This window comes from Durio zibethinus, chromosome 12 (assembly GCF_047325235.1).
Source record: "Durio zibethinus cultivar Kanyao isolate XHJ-2024 chromosome 12, ASM4732523v1, whole genome shotgun sequence".
NCBI classification, from domain to species: Eukaryota; Viridiplantae; Streptophyta; class Magnoliopsida; order Malvales; family Malvaceae; genus Durio; species Durio zibethinus.
In genome coordinates, this window is record NC_143173.1 from 26,627,095 (window position 1) to 26,642,765 (window position 15,671).

The following is a 15,671-nucleotide window of genomic DNA, read 5'->3' on the forward strand; positions in this document are numbered from 1 at the left end:
AAATAAAATCACAATATTTCAATAATTAATAATATATACATTTCACTAAATTATCAAATATATAAATTATTTCAAACAAATATAAATCTTAATAATATATAAATTACTTTAAAATGAGATAGCTATTAATAATATATAAATTATAACATCGAATCAACATAAATAATTTTAATTTTTATAATTATTATTAAAATTTTAAAAATATTAAATATAAAACATCTATCAAAATATATATAAATCTTAATACATATCAAACCTAAATTGACAAATATAAATCTTACACATTTAAAAATTAATAAATCTATAACAAAACCTAATAAATCTCAATAAAACTTTCACAAACAAAAATAAATAACTCAACAAATAAAAAAATTCTCCACTAATATTAAAAATAAATCTAAAAAAATTAACAATACTCAATGTTAATACTCAACAAAAAATTCAACAAAAATATATAACTAACCAATTTTAACAACTATATAATCAAAATCCAAATAAATTTTAATAAATATAAAATCAACAAAAACTCAACAAATTGCTAAACAAAACCCAAATAAATTTTAACAAATAAATAATTAACAAAAACTCAACACATTGATAATCAAAATCCAAATAAATTTTAATAAAAAATTAAATCATATCCTCAACAAATATATTACATAAAATACAAAATAAAATAAAATAATTAAAAAAATTACCGAAAAGAGGGGACACATTGACATCTGTTAGCGCACCTGGACAACAATGGAGAACAACGTGGCAGGGAGAAAGGGAAGAGAGAGAGAGAGTGTGGGAAAAAAGAGGGAAAAGGGATTTAAGGATTTAAGAAAGAAATCAAGCGAAAAATAAGTTATTCGACAGGGAAGATTTAAAAATTTTTTACTTTTGGTGACGATTTCATTTATAAAAATTTCTTCGATAATATTAAAAAAATTTAAAATACTTTTATCAACAATTTTATTGACAAAATTTTCATCGATAACATTAAAAAAAAAATTTTTAAATTTTTTTATCGACGAAAGTTTTTGTCAGTAACTTTTATTGACAAATTTATCAATAGAAATATTTATTGATAAAATTGACAGTAATTTGTACCACATTTTTAACGATAAATTACTGATAGATTTAATTCTATCTATAAAAATATTTTCTTTTTAAATTTCATCAACATTTTGTTAATAATTAGCGATAAAAAATTTTTTGTCTAATGTTTAAAATTCTAGTAGTGGCTTGGTAAAAAGGGTTTCATGAAATCTTTTTTGCAATCTGTCTTTTTACACTATGTCATGTTTCCTTTTCCCCAAAGGTTTGTGCCAGAAACTGAATATGATTATGGGAACATACTAATTGAGTCATAATAAGGAGCATAAAGGTATTCATTAGATGGCCTGGACAAAGCTTTGCAAAACAAAGGAAGTTGAAATGGGGTTTCCAGAAATGGTAGCCTAGTGCGAAAAGGATCTATGTATAAAAAATTACAAAAGCTATATATATATATATATTTACAAGTGAAGGACGGTAAACAAGAGAGAAGAGATAAAGTGAGAAAGGAAAGGATGAATGAAAGGAATTGGCCTCATCGAGCTTAGATACAATGAAGCTTTAAATAGAAAAATTATAACCTATGAATAATAATTTTGTACAGTTACCATTACAGTATACAATAGAATTTTATCTACAGTACTACTACAATGACTTGCTACAGTGTCTTTCGCAGTAGGTCTCTATCTTTTTCTGCTACAGTGACTGCTACAATGATATTTTATTTGTCTGCTACAATGACTGCTACAGAATTTTTTGTCTGCTGGTTGTGGGCGCCGAATGTAATTTATCTTTTAGTGTCGGCTATTTGTTTTGGCTTATCCTGGATTAGAATATGTACAATCTTATCACTCCATAGCATTGTTTAAGTTATGAAATTCTTCATCAAGTGCGTTAAGAGACTGGAAAGATTGAGAAGATTCAGAATGTGTTTTGTTCCACATTTGCCATCCTTGTTGATACTAGTATAGTAACTTAGTTGGATGATCTAGATCTTCCATGTTTGATAATTTTTTCAGTAGCTCAATTGCATCTGGAGCATTTTGTATATCAAGATCATCATGTAGTTCAAAAAATCTGATAACAAAAATACGTCTACCATCTGTCCAGCAAGCTATTTTTGGATAGTCTGATTTTGTGGCTAGATGGAGAAATAATTTTACTTTGTCCATAAGATCAGTTCCTGTTTGGATTGGTATATTTAGGGATAATTTTGTTTAAATCATTTGAGAACTCGATATGATCTGTAGGTGGATCAAGTATATTAAAGGGTTGAAGAAAATGTCCACCGAAAATTGTATCAAATTCTTATATTTAATAAGGTTGGTAAAATCTTTCTCTTTGAAAGGTACCTAAAAGACTATATATGATAAAATGAATGTAGTAAAAATGTTTTGACCATTTTACACATTCAATAAAGCGATGTTTTATAAAGGCCGAAAAAACTTTTAAAAGGTGAAAAGAAAAGTTTTGTACATTAATCTGTCCGACTAAACAAATTCAATACTTTTTACATCAAAGGTTTCATGATCAAGTCAAAATTTAATTTTAAGTATATATTCGATAAAAGAAGTATTATACATATATGTAAAAGTATAATAATCAAAAAAAATTTTCATCAATAGGTTTTCTGTTGAATGTAAAATAGAAGAATTAATTTGTTGGAATGATTCTTTGGTTAAGAATGTTACAGTTTTTTTAAAAAGAAGAATTCTCTTAAGCTTGTTTAGCTTAGAGGAAACATAATTTTTTTTTCAAAATATTCATATAAATTCAAGAAATTGTTTATCTCTTAAAGACTGTACTGATTTTCTTTCAAAGCAAAGAAATCAATATCTTGCTGTTTTAGCAAATTTGTTGATATAAGACTTTGGAAAACTATTTCTTTGAAATTCTAAAATTTTTTAGCCTGGTTGACTAAGAACTTAGCTAATTTGATCATCCATTTTTGAAAGCTAGATTTGTTTTCTGAAAGATGGGATTTTCGAACATCATTTAACAATTTGTAAACTTGTGGTTCAAGTCCAGGGTTATAAAAATCTTTAATCTCTGGGTTAGAGAGTTTTGTTCTTTCAAGCAGTTGTTCTGTTGAAGAGACTGTTTGCGAATAACTCATAGGAGTCCATTCGTTTGAATCTTGAGCAAATTGAAAAATTTCAGGTTGAATTCTCATGAAATGAGGTCTATAAAATGGTTGTTAGTAAAGATATAATCCTTGGTTAGGATTAGTGTAAAAATTAAATCCTGGGTTAGGATTTGTAGAGATAAGAGGTCTTGAAGAAGAATGAGTAAAAAAAAAAAAGAGGATCTTTTACCTGTCTTCTTCTTGATTGTTCTCAATCCACCTGTATCATAGATTGGTTGTTTTTCTCGATTCATGTAGTCGACTCAGAGAATCTACAAGGAAATTTTTATCTCTGTTGATGAACTCTACCTGAAAATAATACTGACAAAGAAAGTTATACCACCTAATTCGCCTGGGATTATCAAAAAGCTTTCTATTTTAGAGAAAGTTTTTTACTGCTTAATTATCTGTTCTGATAACAAAGATCTCTGGGACTAAATAGATGTGAAAACGTTGTACACTATTTTTTATGGCTAATAATTCTTTTTCAAAAATAATATAATTTATTTCATTCAGTTTGAACTTATCGAAATTGTAGCCACAAATCAATTCATTTTTTTTATGTAGATTTTTAGCTTTTAAGACACATCCCTAATGTTCATCACTGGCATCTGTCTCTAAAATAAGTAAATCACCTTGTTTAGGTAGATAGACTTTATGTATAGTGGTTAAATCTAATTTAATCGGTTTGATAATATCAGAATCTTTGGGTGTCCAGACAAAATCATTATCTTTTCGTAATTTACGCAAAAGATAACTTTCTCTTTTGAAAATATTTTTAAAAAATTGCCTGCCATAATTGAGTATACTTAACAGCTGTTGTAGCTGTTTGACATTATTTAGTTGTTCTGGAACTCTTTGATCTTTGATATAATGTGATCCTGCAATGTTAGTCCATTTGCAGATAGATTAAGACCCAAAAATTCAATTTTTATTTTTTCGAGTTCAACCTTTTTAAGATTCAAAATAATACCATATAGAATAAATTCTTGAGCAATAAGATTCAGGTGTTTCCTGTGCTCATTAAAGTATTTGAAAATACTAAAATATCATCAATATAAACATAGCAAAATTGTTTATATTTGCTAAAAATACTATCAATTCAACGCTAAAAAATTTGAGGGGCGTTACATAGACCGAAAGGCATAATAGTCCATTGAAAATGACCTGATGGTGCACTAAAAGTAGTTAAAAGTTTAGAAATATCATTTAGCATGATTTGCCAAAAACCTGATTTGTAGTCAAATTTAAAAAAATATTTAGCATTTTTTGCTAAATTAATTAAAACATCTTTAAGAGAGATAAAATAGCCATCAAAAACAAGAATTTGATTTAATTTCTTGTAATTAATAACTATACGGGGTTTACCTCGTTTAATCTCAGAATGATTTCTTACCAAAAATGCCGTACTAGAGTGCGGACTAGTCATTGGTTCTATCAGACCTTTGTTGAGCAATTTTAAAATTTGTATTTCAAATTCTTCTATATCCTGTTTGGTATAAATCATAAGTTTTACTCTAATAATCTCTTTGGAGAATGAAGAGTAAGTGCACAGTATCTAGGACTGCATTTCCAAAGCTTCAATGGGTATTCACTTAAGTTTTCCTGCAAAATCTTATAAAGCCAATGTTTTTCATTAATAGCTTTAAGTTCAAAAATATGTGTTATTTATGGATGAAAACCATTATCACAAACATGATTATGCTTGGATAAAAGAGGAACATTTATTGATTTTTTATCAATAGTAAAAATAAGATAATAAGGGAAAACAGAAAATGGTAAATATTTATGTATAAAATTATTTCCTAACAGAATGTCTTCATGCATATTAGGAAAACATAATATTTTAGGTATAATAAATTTCCTATCATTTAAGGCAACAGAAATATGTTTAGCTTTTAGGTTAACTATGGTTTCTTTACCATCGATAGCTACTTTTATTATAGGATGCTTCATAAGTTGTCATTTTGTTGAAGGCAAAGCATTGGGTTGACAGCTAGAGATTGTTGCTCCTGTGTCAATCAAAATATTTAAACTATATGGTTTATAGTTTGAGAAATAAAAATATCCTTCTGTATAAGTATAATATTGAACTTTTTTAGCAAAAAAAATTATTTCTGATACATTTTGTGTAGAGATACGATAATTATTTATATAATGAAATATTTTAATATCTTCATTTCTAGTTTTTCTAGTTGAAGTAGTGTGTGAATTTAACACAAAATTTACATAATGATAATAGGTTTGGTTATCACCTGCATCTTGTTGAGATGGATTATCTCCTGTAAAAATAAGAATATGAGCATTTTCAGTATTACCTTATTGGCGTATACTATTTGCTCTTCGTAAGGCTTCTGTATTGTTTGTACTATGAAAACTTGAAAAAGAACTTTGGTAAGGAGTACAAAAAATTGATTACTTGTTATACTCTCTGTATCATCATCTTGTTGATGATCAAAAGCATTTGTGGGAGGTAAAACTAGGTTTTGATTAAAACTGGTTGATGCATTGAGATTTTTGAAGTAAAATTTTTTTTTTGATGAGAAAAATTTTAAACTTGGTATTTTCTATTTTTCAGAAGTATTAGAAAGATCTTTGAGACACCATCTTTTTGGGATTGATAAATCTGGGAGATTTACAAGTTTGGGTTTAATTTCTAAACAATCAAAATTGTTTGGTTCAAAAATTTCAATAATATTGAAATCTATCAGTTTGATAGAAGTATTGGTAGTATTTATAAATTCATAAACTGCTGACCAATTGATTGAAAGATCATGCGAAGTAGATTCGAAATTAGAATTGCTTATTTTGATTCGAAGGCATAAACATTTTTCAATGTTTTCATCAAAAATAGAAATAAAATAATTTGGTTTAACTTTGAATAAAACTACTCCTGCTGCTAAATTGGATTGGATTCCACCAATTACAACATTAGCAGGGTTTTGAAATCGATGATCCATTAAAACAGCTATTATAAAAATATCCTTTGTGAATAAAAATAGTAGTTTAATGGTAATCAAGATCATTCCGATATGGATGTATTTGACCTTTGGATATCTAGAAAGAAAATGACTTTTTTTTTTAGTAAAAAAGAAGATTTCTATCGATCTTTGTTTAGAATCGTTGGCGACCGTATCACCAGATAGTTTTTCTATATGACGTTTAGACCAAGGTTGAAATTGTTTAAACCAACTTGTTTTGTAAATCTCATTTGGTTTGATGAGTTGTAATTGTTTTAGTTTTTTATCAGAAATAAAATGAGTTTTTCTCATAATATTTTTAAGTTTAACCATTCCGTCTTCGTTGGTAGTTGTTGTACCTATAGAAGAGGCTACTAAAACATTATTTTGGTTAGATTCAGTATTTATCATAAAAATAAAATCTGATTCAGCTTCAGAAGAACTATAATCAGTTTCTAAAAAAACTTCATAATAAATTTTTTCATCAAATAATTCATCAGCAAAACAAATTTGAAGAAAAGTTTCATCAAGTGTTTTAATCATTTTTTTCGCACTTTTTCCTTTGTTAGGATAATTGTTTGCATAGTGACCTTCTTAATCACAAAGAAAACATTTACAATTATGTTTAGAAGATTTTTTCTTCATTTTAACAACAAATTTACCTTTTTAGGTTTAAAAGTTGTTATAGGTTTTCACTTTTTTCAAAAATATTTTCGTTTTTTCTTAAAACGGTGTTTCTTTAAAAAAGACTATTTATTGCAGCCAAATTCATATTCATTTTCTAAAATCTTTGTACATTGTTTATACGAAAATTTAGATTTTACCTACTTGACAGTTTTTTGCTTGAGGCAGTATTCATTGACCTGATTTTGAACATATTGTATTCTACATCCAAGAGTATCATAAAGTTCGATACTGAGATTTGCAGCATGAACTATTTTGAGTTTTAATTCTAAATAAACGGGATAATTTTGTAAACATAATTCATCTCATGGTGAGGAAAGTTTGAGAAAATATTTTTGTAACCAAAAGTTTGAATGTTTTTCATCCAATTTTTGATATTCAAAAAGATATTTTTTAGAAAAATCATTAAGATACTGAATATCACATAATTTTAATTTTGATTAAATAAATTGAGCTTCTTGAATGGGATCCAGAGATTCTGTATTACCACAAAACTTATTTTTCAAGATTTGGGTTAAATCTTTTAAAAGTTGAGGTATGTTTCCAATGGCTAACAGAGTTGATTTCTGTTGTTCTTCGAGGGTTATAGTTTCCTATTTTTTGAGAAATTGAAGGATATCACCTTGCCATGTACCACAAAAAATAATTGAGGAATCTTTCTTTGTTCCATTTCTCCTTGTATCATATGACAACAATAGGCATAGATTGTGCCTAATCCTTTATGGTTTTTCCATAGTTTTCAAGAAGGACTTTGGTTAAGTCTAAACAAGTACCGCTTTGAGAAACCGTTCGTTTGTTTAACGAATCGATAACATGGGTTTCAATCTTAACCTGACCTGTTTGGCCAAAATCAAATATTTATTTTATCTCATCGTTGTTTAGGTGAGAATATTTTTCTTTTAAATGAGAAAGATATTGATCCATTATATCGAGATCAAGTAAATCTGAAAACTTAGCATATCTTCAATATCTGGGTTAGATATTGCTTCTGCTTTTCTTTTCCCATGCTCCTCTATTTGAGGGATAAGAATTTCACTTGGTTCTGGATCTAGTTGATCTTCAAAACTATCATCTTCATTGAATGTGTTTTCATCTGATGAGATTGGTTCATTTTTTACTATTGGGTTAGTAGCAAGAATTTCAAAATTATTAGCAATTATATCATTATTTGCTTCTTCACTATTGGCACTAATTATGTCATAGTTAAACATATAATGATATTTATACTTAATAAAGAGTTCTTTATGTTCTTCATAAAGAATCTCTATTGCTTAAAGATAATCAATTGTTACAGATCTTCAGTTTTTTTCATTTTATATTTAAAATTTTCAATTATATATTTATAAGAGTCAAAATCAAGTTGTTCTTGTTTCGCCTTTACTAAGGAAGATAAAGGCTTATCATCATTTATCATAATATTACCATAGTAAAGAGGTCCAAAATCTGTAGATGTATCGAGATAATATTTTTTTGTCCATCTTTTCTACAAGCATGTCTACTTTATCTTTTATATTATCTATTTTTACAAAAAAATTTATAAAAAAATGAAAAAGTTAAATCTATTAAATTATTTATAATTTTATTTATACTAATATTATTATATTCATACTTAAGATTTATATGCAAATCATGATTATAAGATTTATTTTGATAAATAAAAACATTTTCTTCATAAATATCTATATTTTTTGTGCTTAAAATCGGTGTGCTATTCTGACAACGCTAGCCAATAAAGATAACTCTAACCACGAAAACCAATAACAACTTCAGATATGCACGTATAAACTTTGAAACACAGAGCTTAAAAAAAAGATACAAGTAAAAAAAAAAAATCTTATAAGATGAAATATAAGTAGATATTTATTATTGAATCTGTAATATAAGCTTTAACAAACTTTTGTATAAACTTAATGCTCTGATTTCATTTATAAGAGAGTGTAAAAAAAATTTATGTATAAAATATTACAAAACCTATATTTATATATTTACAAGTGAAAGATGTAAATAAAAGAGAAAATATAAAATGAGAAAGGAAAGGATGAATGAAAAGAATTGGCCTCTACTGGCAAAACAAGGGTGGAGATTGCTAAAGGACAAAAATCACTAGTCTACAGGGTTCTAAAGGCTAAATACTTCCCTCGTTCTTCTTTTCCTTAGGCAAATGTGGGACAAAGGTCCTTTTATACGTGGAAAAGTATTTGTAAGGGTAGGGAAATACTGAAGCTAGGTCTCCGTTGGAGAGTGTGAAACAGACAAAATATCAGGATATGGCATGATCCATGGATTCCAGGGACTAAATCTTTCACACCCACACTGGCAGTAGGTGGCAACCCGGATGATGGAATGGTTAGACTTTATTGATGAGGAGGTAGGTAGATGGGATAGGGGTAAGCTATTACAAAAATTTTCAACAGATACGGTGGAAAACATCATGAAAATACCACTGAGCGGCGGAGTAGATGCACATGACGTTCTTGTCTGGCACCATAACAAGGACAGGGTGTATGGTGTAAGAAATGGATACCACATTCAGAAAGTACATAAACAACAAGCGCAGGTAACTCAGGAAGAAAACGTGGATGGAGTAGAGGCAAGGGAAAGGAAGTTACGGGAAAAAATATGGCATATTGATCTCCCAAGCAAACTGAAGGTTTTCGACTGGAGGATGTGCAACGAAATCCTTCTTGTCTATAAACATTTATAACGAAAGAAAATAGTTGCATACGCGGGGTGTCAGAGATGCTATGCAGGGGAGGAAACAGTGCTACACGACATAGCTGAATGCTCGAAAGCAACGGCAGTATGGCAGAAAGTGGGATTGAATAGCCAAGACGAGGAATCCCAAGAACAGAGGGTTGGTCAATGGTTAAGAGGAATAACCAGGGATTTTAAGGAAGAAAAGATGAAGAAAGTGTTAACGGTATCTTGGGCGATATGGGCAATTAGGAACAATATTGTCAAGAATCAAGTAGACCGAAGTAGGTAATATATTGCTCATTTTGCCATTCAATACAGGGAAGAGTATAAGAGAACAAAAGAGCGTACCGAGAATTCAACAACAAACACCAAAGGCTAGTTGCGGGCACCATAGGATGACAAGGTTAAGATAAATTGTGATGGGGCTTTGGATGTAGACAAGTGCCTGTGGAGCATAGGCATTGTAGTTCGTGACTGAGCAGGTGGGGTCCAAGAAGCAAGGTGCAAACAGATCCCAGGTGCAAGAGACCCCATGGTAATTGCAGCATTGGCAATGCTGGAAGCAATAAAGATGGCATCAGAGATATAGACCTTCGCCAAAATAAGCAAGAGGGTGACGCAAATGAGATAGTACATCAATTAAAGCCAATAGACACGAACCTATCCCATATTGGCAATCTCATGGAGGAGATTAAAAGTGGACTACAAAATTTCACGTCATGGGAGAGAATGCACGTTACTAGGGATCGGAATAGGTGGCCCACTATATGGCAAAAAGAGCTTTGGGGGTAGAGGGCACGAGTGCCTGATTGGAAAATTTCCAGAGTGAATTGGTTCTTTTATGTGAACAAGACAGAGTTGGAAATCGGTAATGAAATTCACTTTAACTTTCAAAAAAACAAAAAATTCCCTAAACCCAATCACATTTGCGACTAATCTTAAATGCCGACGGTTGTGGGAAAGAAAAAGATTAATCTATTTCTCATGATAGCATGTACTCCTGGTACCTGAAGGAAAAAGTGCATATTTTAGTATATCATGATGCTATTTGTCGAAGACGTAGGGAGAGCAATGAACTTGGCTTTGCCTACGAATTTTGACACATTGTATTGTATTACCGCTGGAGTAAGGAATCCAAAAGAATGGATGAGTTTACTTGTTATTTTTTATTTATCACTAATATGATGTCTGTGCTTCGCTATGAAATTTTTTGTTTAGTATAATTAAAAATTAAAAATATATAAAATTTTTATTTAATTGAAAAAAAAATACTAAAAAATAAATAATCAAAATAAAATAAATTTAAGAATTTATGTATAAAAAAGTAAGATATAATATACAAAATCTATGGAATTGATCACAATTTGTAAGTTATACATATAACATTTTTATAAGGACAGCTTCATGAATTGTAATTAGATAAAGATAGTTATTAAAAGAACATGTCCATGTATTGTCAAAGATGAAAAGATTATCCTTTACAAAACAAAAAAGTTGATTTACAATTATGTGAGGTATTTGTTAAAATTTTCCAAGTCATCAAAACCTTGCAATCTTAGGATTCAATTATTGAAAAAAAATGATATTTTAATTCATTTTTTGATAAATAATGAGATAATGTAGTATTGACATATGTTTATAATAATTTTTGTTGAGTCATATGTCAAATCTCTTTTAAATACTCATATATATATATATATATATATATTTAAATTCCTATTCTACTTCTAACTTCTCTCGATTCCACTATCTACAGTAAACTATAAGAGTATACTTGATTGGGGGAAGGCATTTCACCTTGAATGTTGGCGACCCTCCTTATGCCAATACCATGATGCCCCTAAACCAAAGGCTCATTGGTTCAACCATTCACATGTTTAAAAATTTGTCATTCATCGCAAATTTCAATTTCTTTAAACATCTTTTAACATCCATATCCCTTGTAGGCATTATACTCTAAGATAATGAATATCACTTGGTACTTTATATAAAATTTGTATAATTATATTTTTAAAAAAAAACTTAAAAGCACTTTTCAAATATGACTGATATCAAATTTAAAAAAAATTAAATATTATACAAAATAAAAGATAAATTTGCAAATGAATAGAAAAAAAATGAATGGAAAAAAAATTGAGCCTAAGCATTTTTAATGCGTCACCTAGCAAGAAAATTAAAACTCTATGATAACACATCTAAGATCAACTTGGTAGCTCTTCTTATCTTAGTTGTTTTCTTGTTTACGAATTCTACTTACAAATTCTCAAAAAATAAAAATAAAAGGACTAAATACCAATTAGCTAATGCAAAGTTTTACCAAACCTATGAAGCCAAAATTTTAGCAATATTTTAGTCTAATCAAACATAGAACAACTACACAGAGAATTGTTTTCTTTTATACTTAGTTTTTTTGTCTAAATTGGCAACGTTACCACACACATGTTTTGATAAAACCAATATTGAAAAAAGAGCAATGTATGCTATAGCTATCAATCCAAATCAAATTACTATTTGGACACATACTCGTTAAAAAAAAATTATTGCCAATAGTCAAGATTAGTATTTGATAAGCTATTCAGAAATAATTTCAGAAAAATATAAATAGAATAGGAAAGAGTTGAGAAAATAAATATAGCTTTCAAAATCAACTGCATGTAGCTATCAACTGTGTCTATATCAAGGTCCAACATCCAAGCCAATGCAAAACATGAAAGATACAACAACAGGAAATGAAATGTCAAATTGGCTAGAGAATTTTACCTACTGGATAAGCCTCTTGGTATAGGAACTTAATTTCTTACATATTGAAGCTATCTTGGAAGATTCAGGACCAAAATTAAACGCATGAGAAAAAGTAATTGAATTTTTCAATACTAACCACGCATTATCTCTTGAACCAACAGTCAAAGCTAGCAAACCTGCAAAAAATTTATCAAATTGATTATTGAAGCCTTGTGTTTAACTTCTTCTATCCATGTGCGCATAACCATTTGCAAATTGTTTGATCCTTTTCTGATAGAATTCACACATTGATGCAACGATGTAGAGATTTTGAACAATAATGAAAACTATAACATGACCATTATATAGACACTCCAAATTGTATGAGGATTGACTTGATTTTTGTTTTTGTTAATAAAAATAATAAAAAATAAAAAAATGAAAAATAAATGGTTGAGTTTGATTGAAGTTGTTTGTCTGAGTTTGAATTAAATTTGAGGTTTGAAGTTGAAGTTTAAAAGAAATTGAGATTTCTATCCGGATTAGGGTTCTTTGGATCAAAACCCTATAAATATAGACCCACATCCACACAGAGATACACGAAAATAAGTAAGAAAAATACAACAAAGAATTCAACAAAAAATCAAAAAGAAGATTTTTTAAAAAATTTTTTAAAAAATTTTCAGATTTCGATAAAATTTTTTTGTGAATCTTGCACTTTCAGACGAAATTCTCCAAATTTCAATACACTTCCCTTGTTTCTGATGAGTATTCTGATGGAACTTGAAGTTTTTGTTGTCATTTTTTGAATAAATCAAATTTTTCAACCGATGTTTAAACAATTTTAGAGAGGGGTTAGAGAAACAGTTGACTAAAGAGAGAAACAAAAAGAAAAAGTTAGGTGAAAATTTTTTTTTGCCTTTTATATTTAGGCTTAAACGGTGTCATTTTGGAGGTTAAACAACCCTTAGGATTCATGCGTTTTCATTCGGGTAGCCCGACCCGTAGCACATTAACCCATGACCCGCTTTTAGCAGCTGGAACCTGAAGTCGAGTTGAGCCACTAAACCGCATCTCTAGAGCTATCTTTTGTGCATAAAGCTGAGCCACACCACAGTCGCCAAGTCGAGCTGTTCCTATTTTTTATATTTTTAATTTAATTTAATTAATTTGTTTATTTATTTTTAAAATATTTTTTACATGATTAAATTTAGGAAAAATAAAAATATAAAACAAAATAATTTTTTTAGAATAAATAATAATTATCCAATGATGAAATTTTTAAAATTTTCAAATAATAAATTTCTATAAAATTCTTAAGTGAGAAATTTTTTCTAAATTTATTCAAAATAGTAGAATAATTTAGATAAAATTTCAATAATAATAATAATTAATATTTTTCAAATAAAAAAAAGGAAAAAATAATAATACAAAAATTTAATAAAAATTTTGGTTAAAAATATTTGACAATTATCCAAGGATGAGAATCTTAAAAATTTCAAATGATAAATTTTCTAAGAAATATATAAGTGAGAAATTTCTTTAAATTTGTCACAAATGGTAGAGGAATTTAAATGAAATTTCATGAAAAAATAATTGTCATATTATTTTCTTTCCAAAGATAAAAAAAATTTTCTAAATAGACCAAAATGGTGAAAATTTTAAAAATTTAAAAAAATTCTAAATAGGCCCAAATTGTGGAATATTTAGAAATTAAAAAGAGAAGATATTTCTAATTTGGCCCAAATGGTAAAATAATTAGATATATTTTCAATAAAAACTAACCAAAAATAAAATAAAAAAATGATTAAATTTTTTTCGACGATGGAGCATATTCAAGAAAACAAATGAGATTCTTGAATACTTTTGAGGTGAGAAAATATTTTTAAAAATTCTGTTAGATTCATAGAGAATCTTAGAAGTTATTTCCAATATTTCAACATTAAAATTAAAATCATTGAATCAAAACCTTAGGATAATTTAAAATAAAATGGTATCATCTCTTGTATGGGCATGTGGGGGTGCCATAGCCTTATTCATATATAATTGACCTCCTAAGCCCTATTCTAATTAGTAGATCAAAATTTATTCTTTTAGAGACTTTTAATCAAGCTTAGGAGCTCATTAAAAAGATAGATTTATTAGGTGAACAATCACACCTAATTAAAAAAGATTGGTGGCAACTTCATTTGTTAAGTCAGCTATAGATTTGTAGATCTATATGTTATGATAGTTTGGTGACTTCACTGGAGACTGCTATAGAGAGTCAAGACATAAAATTTTAAATTTATCATATCCTTTGGTCTAATGATTTTAAAATGTAATGATTATGCTATCTATTTACAACTTTTTTTTTATTTCTGTCTTTTATTTATGGGGGTTGACATTATTTATGGGGGGCTGACAATTATATGTTCTTTCACATATATTATCATATGTATTTACATTACATGAGCTCAATACCTGAGCTTTGTCCCTCTTAGAAGGGAGTAAAGTGCCTATGCTCTAGTGAAATGATAATCTCTGAAATGGTTAGCGAAATATTCACACTCAAATTGAATTTTTTTCGTTGGTAGCCTATGATGGGTGAAGATTGGAATGCCTTACTAGTCTATGATAGACAATAATGTAAGGAACAATTTGAGAACCTTTAGTGGTCAAAATCACTTAACCTAGCATATAATCTACACTTAAGAGGCTAGCCTTAAGATAAAGCCCTTCATACCATTGATAGATATAATCCGAAGTTAGGATGTAAGAAGGAATAGTTTGTGATCTAATTATTTTGTTTGTTTAACTTTGTGCATTTGCATCTTTTTTATATAAGGAATATTTATCACATTTTAGATTTCATCCACGGAAATATACATTCCATTCATACATCAAAATACCAAACATAAAACATAGCATTTCTTATAACGTAATTATGGTATTCAAAGTTCAAAGATAACTCCACCAAGCAAGAACCTCACACAATCAACTCATCAATACAATATAAGAGCTCGAGCTAGACAAATGGAACAAGAAGATTTCAATCATCTCAAAAAGATAGAGAAAGCTCAAGAGAAGCTTGAATAAGAGTTGAGTAAGATTCTGGATGCTTTGAACAAGTTAAATAAAGGGAAGGGGATAAAGAAAAATACTAGCCAACTCGACCATCCATCACAAGAGGTGATTGACCCTCTATATCCTTCTGGTTTTGGTCTACAACAAGATCAGTCCATACAAGAGGCACCACTATAGCAATTCACATACATTGTAGGTTACACATACCCCGGAATGCCATCAGCTTCAAATTCAGGATAATATCAAAGCTATATAAATCTTATCTTTACTACAAAAGCAGTGGAACCAATTTAGGTCCTTGATTTAGATGATCTAAAAAAGAAAAAAATTAAAACAAAAAAAAAGACGAGTCATCAAGGAACTCAATAGTTGATAGA